General features: G+C 43.6%; 1 protein-coding gene across 1 annotated transcript in view; it reads left to right on the top strand.

Annotated features, from left to right (window-relative positions):
* Window positions 1-3,901: 3,901 nt before the first annotated feature.
* Window positions 3,902-6,524, top strand: part of gcgrb (glucagon receptor b) — a gene marked incomplete at its 3' end in the record, with an annotated part of 49,422 nt that continues 46,799 nt past the window's right edge. Inside the window, exon 1 of the mRNA XM_083764520.1 lies at window positions 3,902-3,965. The remainder of the gene's footprint in view (window positions 3,966-6,524) is intronic.

The raw sequence follows: 6,524 nt of genomic DNA, 5'->3' as shown, positions 1-6,524 counted from the left end.
TGTTTTGTTTTCGTTGGAGGAGTCTGATATACAGAACACACAACACAACACAATAACTCCAGAACTTCATGGTGTGCTTTCAGCTCAAATAAGGACTTGCCTGATACAGCACAAATCACATGCCCATAAATGGAAATATCAGTTGGTCATGTGCCCAGAATCAGATTATGCCCACATATAGACATGCCAAGATGTTTCACACCACATTATCAGCACAAATATGCACATGCTCAAATAGGCATGTCACTCACGTCACATGACCATATGGAGATCCCTGATGAGTGGTTGGTAAGTTGCACATTATTCTGTCTCATGCAGGGCCAGAGTTACCACATCTCCGTTCACTTCATGGGGCCGGTTGGCGGCCCCTGGTGGCTATGGGGAGCATAGCTGGGGAGCAGCATTGTTGCATGATACATACCTAAAATGTCAGATATTTGCGCCGCTCTCGATGAAAACAATGTATTTAAAACAGCCACTTGTCAAGTTGTCACACTCCAGCTCTGCTTGACTATAGTGCTCGAGCGCTCAGTTTCTGCCCCCTCGATGACGGCGCTGGGCGCACAGATGTGCCGCAGCGCAAATTTGCAAATAATCCCATAAATTGACTGGACATGTCCGACATCACTCGAAACGCATTGCTGAGTAGTCTGTTAGATTTGAAGGCATGGCATTAAAACTATTATTTTGCATATACAGTGTCTCCCTCCTCAATTGTTTTAGCTTTAGACCCAAACCCATCACTACATCACTCCAGCTGGATATATGCAAAAGCAATTACGGTCTGCATATAAGCAAGTATACCTGTATTTCTCAACCAATCAGTCAGGCTTTCAATGTGTTCAACTAGAACTTTAGTTACGTTAGTGAGAACAGTGGTCCCTCATTGGCCGGTGGAATATACCGACATACATACCCAGCCGATCGCTGTTCTTGGTCCCTGATTGGCTGATGGAATACACCGACATGCATACCCAGCTGATCGCAGTACTTGCGCGCTCTGCAAGTATAGTCACAGGCAAAGTTATACCAGTTGAGACCCACCTTGCTTGAAAGAAAGCCTTGCTAATGATGGAGAAACATAACAAATTAAATCAAATCACATAAATCACTTTTATGTCCCAATTCAGCCAAATCACTTTTGCCCCAATCAAATCATCACTATGAGGTACACACGCGCACACAAAGCTGGGCATAAAAAAATGAACAGCAGATCATATCTTTCCACGACCTGAATGTGGTGAACCCAGCTGCTGAAGCAGTTATTTGAATTTGCAGCATGGTTCCACATCATTGAGTTGAAACTCAGAGGAATAAGAGTTATAGTTAGTTAGTTTGAATCTCACATGACATATTTATGTAGCCGGTCAGATCTGAGCCTCAGGGGCCACCATAGGGATGGCTGCACTATCCACTTCCTGGTTTTCAATCAGTGTTACTATTTAAAGGCCTTGTAGTCTACGCCAAACAATAGGCTGCTTGGTGGTTACATGGCTGTGGGTCCTGAGACCTGAGTCTTGTACTTATGCTTGTTTAATGCTGTTGCCAGGGTGAGTAAGGTGTTTCATGCCTATTGGTTTAATGATGTTTATACTGTCTGATAATTGTAAATAACTCTGCTGTTATAATTCAGGTTGATCATGTGCCAAGCCATTGCTGTGGCGAGAGGGAGTGTTGAAAGTACAGACAACTGAAGGTACGCAAACAGACACATTGTTGTTTAAGCCGGTTACTATACTTTGGTCCGACGGAGCATTGGTCCGATCGACAACCTACCTCAAACCCTCACCCTAACCTCCCCCGGGGCAGACACCTAAACCTAACCCCAACTCTCTCCCGACCCCCAGCATGCCTCCCGTTTAAGCCTACTTTGTCTTTGTGTTTGTTGGTGTAAATTAATTAAAGTGTTTGTTTTTTATCTCATCCTGTAGATTGCCACTGCTGCTTTGTTTAGCTTGAGTTCATACATTGATTTTATTGCTTTTAGTGTTTTGAGCCATTTCAGATTGTGATCATTGTTTTGTCTTCTGTTTCTTTCCCCAAATGTGGAGTCCGGGGTCACCAGAGTCAATGTCCAAAGTGGTGCAGCCAACCTACTAAGGGGTTCACAAATAGGCCTCACTATAGTCCACTTTCCTACAGGTTTGTTGTGACTGCGTGCACCTCTTTTCACGGTGACACTCTTATTTCTGTATGCTGTGTGTGTGCTGTGGTCCTAGGCTTTAGGTGGGCATAGTAGCTTATAGTTTTAGCTCATAGAGCGTCGCAGTCCCACCCCCTTTCATGACGACACCAGGCCCAGGAAATGATTCCCAATGCATTTTTCCCATAGACATTTCAAAAGGTATTTATTTAAAGACGTTAGTTACGCCGTGGACAAAGCCAACTCGAGTCGTGACAACTCAGGACAACAAACACAATATTTTGGACCAAACAAATAATTACAAAGAAGAAAAACAACAAAAAAGTGTTGTAACCTTCTTTTTTTCTTAATAAATATTAATAATATTAATAATTAATAAATATTGTCTTCCTACAGTGTATATTTTGTATACATTTTAAACCGTGTGAATAAATGTTATACATTGCGGGGGAAACTCACGTCTCAGTCTCATTGTGCAAACTTGTGTTTTTGGGGAACCCAATTTAGAAGTATTCATTCTTTAATTTACTTGATGCACACATCATCATCGTCGTACATTTTATAATATCCTAAGAAAATCCCTTGCCCCACCTGGTTACATTTAGTAAGATCAATGGGTGTTCTGATTTGAGAGCATGCACTAATGCACTCAATTAAACTGCAGGCATAAGAGATGAGGACTGATAAGCCTAGTAACCTACAATGTCATCAAGATCCATGAGCACACTATGACCTGCAGGATATCCACTTTTCTTTTTACAAAGGGGACATTTGAATGAATTGCATTTTATAGCACCTTTCCAAGTGCTCAAAGCACTTTACAATAGTTCATTCATTTGGAGGTGAAGCAGTGAACAGTCGACACCAGCTCACTTCACTTCCCAGTTCCACACCAATGGTGGCAAGCTAGCACAGACCATACTCATTGGAGGCAATGTAGGGTTCAGTGTCTTATAACTGCCGACCCACAGATAATTGGACGACCTGCTCTACCTCCTGCATGAGCCACAGCCGCCCAACAAATTTGACTTGACTATCATATTTGTTTCAAAGGTCAGCTAAATAATTATTTCATGAACATAATACATTTTTTGCAATATCAACAATGTACCAATAACCCACCGATAAACCATTTGACTGGCCAATTGAAGACTTTAAAAGCCTTTTTCTCAGCTTCTCTCATCAGAATAAATGTTTCATAACGTTTCAATTTCAGTCTCTGAAAGGCAAGATAATATCGAGTCCTCACCTCTTACCCCCCCCCCCCCTCTCTCTCTCTCTCTCTCTCGTCTCTCCCCCTCTCCCTCTCCGCTCTGCTATTCTCTCTTTCTCTCGCTTTATACTTTCTAGTTACACTGCAACTCGACCACTTGACGTCATCAGAGAGTCGGGGGAAAATATCCAGTGAGTATAACTCAACGCACGCTAGAGAGCGCAGAAGGCAGAACACATTGGGTTCAGCTCCAGCGCGCACCCTCCAGTCACCACTTTTCCTACTTGAACTCTGACGCCGCGCAAAGACTATCCCAGCGATATTTTATTCACCCTCAAATACATGTTATAAAATAAAAGGCAAAATAAATAATCCACCCGAAGATTTGAACGAAAAATACACAGAGAGACGCGTGCCCTTAACACTTCGACTCTGAGTTGTCCTTGTTCGATTTCTTTACAACTCAAAACAATAACAGGACTTTTCCGTGCAGGATTCGCAGTAGGCTATGCGTGTTTCTTGTGACCCATGGATTGTACCTGCACCCACGAGATGAGCAGCGGGCAGCGTGGGGGTGTCTGGGGCACGAGGGACAGTCTGGACGCGCAGGTAAAGGACCATTCTCCTAGCTCTGCTTATAATTATGACTTATTTGTGACCTCGCAAGATAGCGAATCGAATATAGCGCCGTTTATGTATTGGAAGTTATAACTTATGTTGACTCTGTGCTATATAGGCTACATTTGTAAAACTATAGGGTGAGTTAATTGTCTTATTAGCCATGGAATGCTTATTGGAATGCTTATTCTGAACTGAATTAAGTAGAATTCAGTTCGTAATCGTATAGGCTAGCTAACTTAATTTTAATTTGTATAGGCTATACAATATTAGATGCTGTGATGATGAGTTGACTTGAAACCCTTGTTTGAAGTGGCTATATAAATTATAATATTGACTTTACTTCCATGATTTCGTATATTTAATTGCAATGCGGTAGGCTACACGTGTGTGCGTGCAGTGCATGTGTGGCTTAATTGTTGCTCAGATGAGTGTCCGCTGCGCATCTCATTCCCGGTGCGTTTTTGGATGCAAATTAAATGCAATATAAAGGCTTATGAGATTATTTTCTTATCGCATAAGTGAGTTGATAATTACTGATATCCGGTCATGCATGGCCATGTGTGCGTGCGTGTGCGAAAGGGAGAGATTTGACATCACATAAGGGATATATGATAGTTCTATCTTTTCACACTCATGCCTTTCAAGCTGGTTGCTCTCTTAACTCTTCTGGCTTGATGAGTAGACTATGAGCGGTTGGCTGGTCCATCTTGATGAGTAGACTATGAGCGGTTGGCTGGTCCATCTTGATGAGTAGACTATGAGCGGTTGGCTGGTCCATCTTGATGAGTAGACTATGAGTGGTTGGCTGGTCCATCTTGATGAGTAGACTATGAGTGGTTGGCTGGTCCATCTTGATGAGTAGACTATGAGTGGTTGGCTGGTCCATCTTGATGAGTAGACTATGAGTGGTTGGCTGGTCCATCTTGATGAGTAGACTATGAGTGGTTGGCTGGTCCATCTTGATGAGTAGACTATGAGTGGTTGGCTGGTCCATCTTGATGAGTAGACTATGAGTGGTTGGCTGGTCCATCTTGATGAGTAGACTATGAGTGGTTGGCTGGTCCATCTTGATGAGTAGACTATGAGTGGTTGGCTGGTCCATCTTGATGAGTAGACTATGAGCGGTTGGCTGGTCCATCTTGATGAGTAGACTATGAGCGGTTGGCTGGTCCATCTTGATGAGTAGACTGAGTGGTTGGCTGGTCCATCTTGATGAGTAGACTATGAGCGGTTGGCTGGTCCATCTTGATGAGTAGACTGAGTGGTTGGCTACTTGGCTGGTCCATCTTGATGAGTAGACTGAGTGGTTGGCTGGTCCATCTTGATGAGTAGACTATGAGCGGTTGGCTGGTCCATCTTGATGAGTAGACTATGAGCGGTTGGCTGGTCCATCTTGATGAGTAGACTATGAGCGGTTGGCTGGTCCATCTTTAGAGCAGTGGCTCTCAAACATCATAACGAGGAGACCAGGATGTATTTGGCTAGTCCAGACCCCCAAATATTTTGTGGCAGGGACCCCATAACAGAACTGCATGCCGCTCAGGGGTATAGGAACACAGATGTTCCTATACCCCTGAGCCACTGCATGCCGCTCAGGGGTATAGAAATTAGGAACACAGATGTTCTGTAGAGAGAAACCAGCATAATACTGTGTACGCATCAACAGGTGTGTACGCATCAACAGGTGCACGCATGCATGCACGCATGCACTAATGATAGGGGTTGCACATTGTCATGTGACTTCGTATACAGGTTTTCCATGCATAATGCTAATGCTGTATGTAATAATGTATATATAGGCTGTCATTGTGTTGATTTTCTTGATTTTGTAGAATGAGATGGTGAGAATGGAATTGTTAGCTCCATGTAACGGTCATGAATGGGATCTCTACTCTGGGTCCAACATCTGCAAGGAGACATCAGCCTCCTGTCTCTCTGTCATTATCCAATAGGTCAGTTTACGTTGATGACATCACTGACACTAACGGTGGAGGGTGGGATTAATGTGATTTTCACTGACGGATGAAATGTCTCTGTTCAACCCAGGCAGAGGCAATCTGTTGCTTATTGGCTGTGTGTGTGTGTGTGTGTGTGTGTGTGTGTGTGTGTGTGTGTGTGTGTGTTGTGAGAACATGACATACGTCAGAAAGCAGTCTGGGTCAATGTTTATTAAATAAACGTGTGTGCGTTTACTGGCCATGGCAGGTCTGCTTTCAACACACATCTGCATGTATAAACACACACACGCACATAAGATGAAGATTACAGAGCTGCAGAGTGTTCCATACTGATTTAGTGATCATCATCAATCATTCATTTGTTTACATCTGTTCTAGATGATATGAAAAGTGAGTCCACGGAGTTTCATATTCCTTCCGCATCGAGGAGAACCGGCGTAATGTCCCGACTACCGTTTATTTTTTGAGCGCTGCCTCCGCTCCATCACGCAGCTACTGTATGTGTTTCCCTATGTCTGTCCCTATGTATCAGAGGCGAATACTTATAACTGTCAGGGGTGCCTGCCCCGCCCCCCCACCCCCTAGGCGT

Source organism: Protomyctophum parallelum, assembly GCF_964188405.1.
Source record: "Protomyctophum parallelum genome assembly, chromosome: 5".
In the NCBI taxonomy this organism is placed as follows: Eukaryota; Metazoa; Chordata; class Actinopteri; order Myctophiformes; family Myctophidae; genus Protomyctophum; species Protomyctophum parallelum.
Note: the sequence above shows the minus strand (reverse complement) of the source record. Positions and strands in the feature narration are given on the sequence as shown.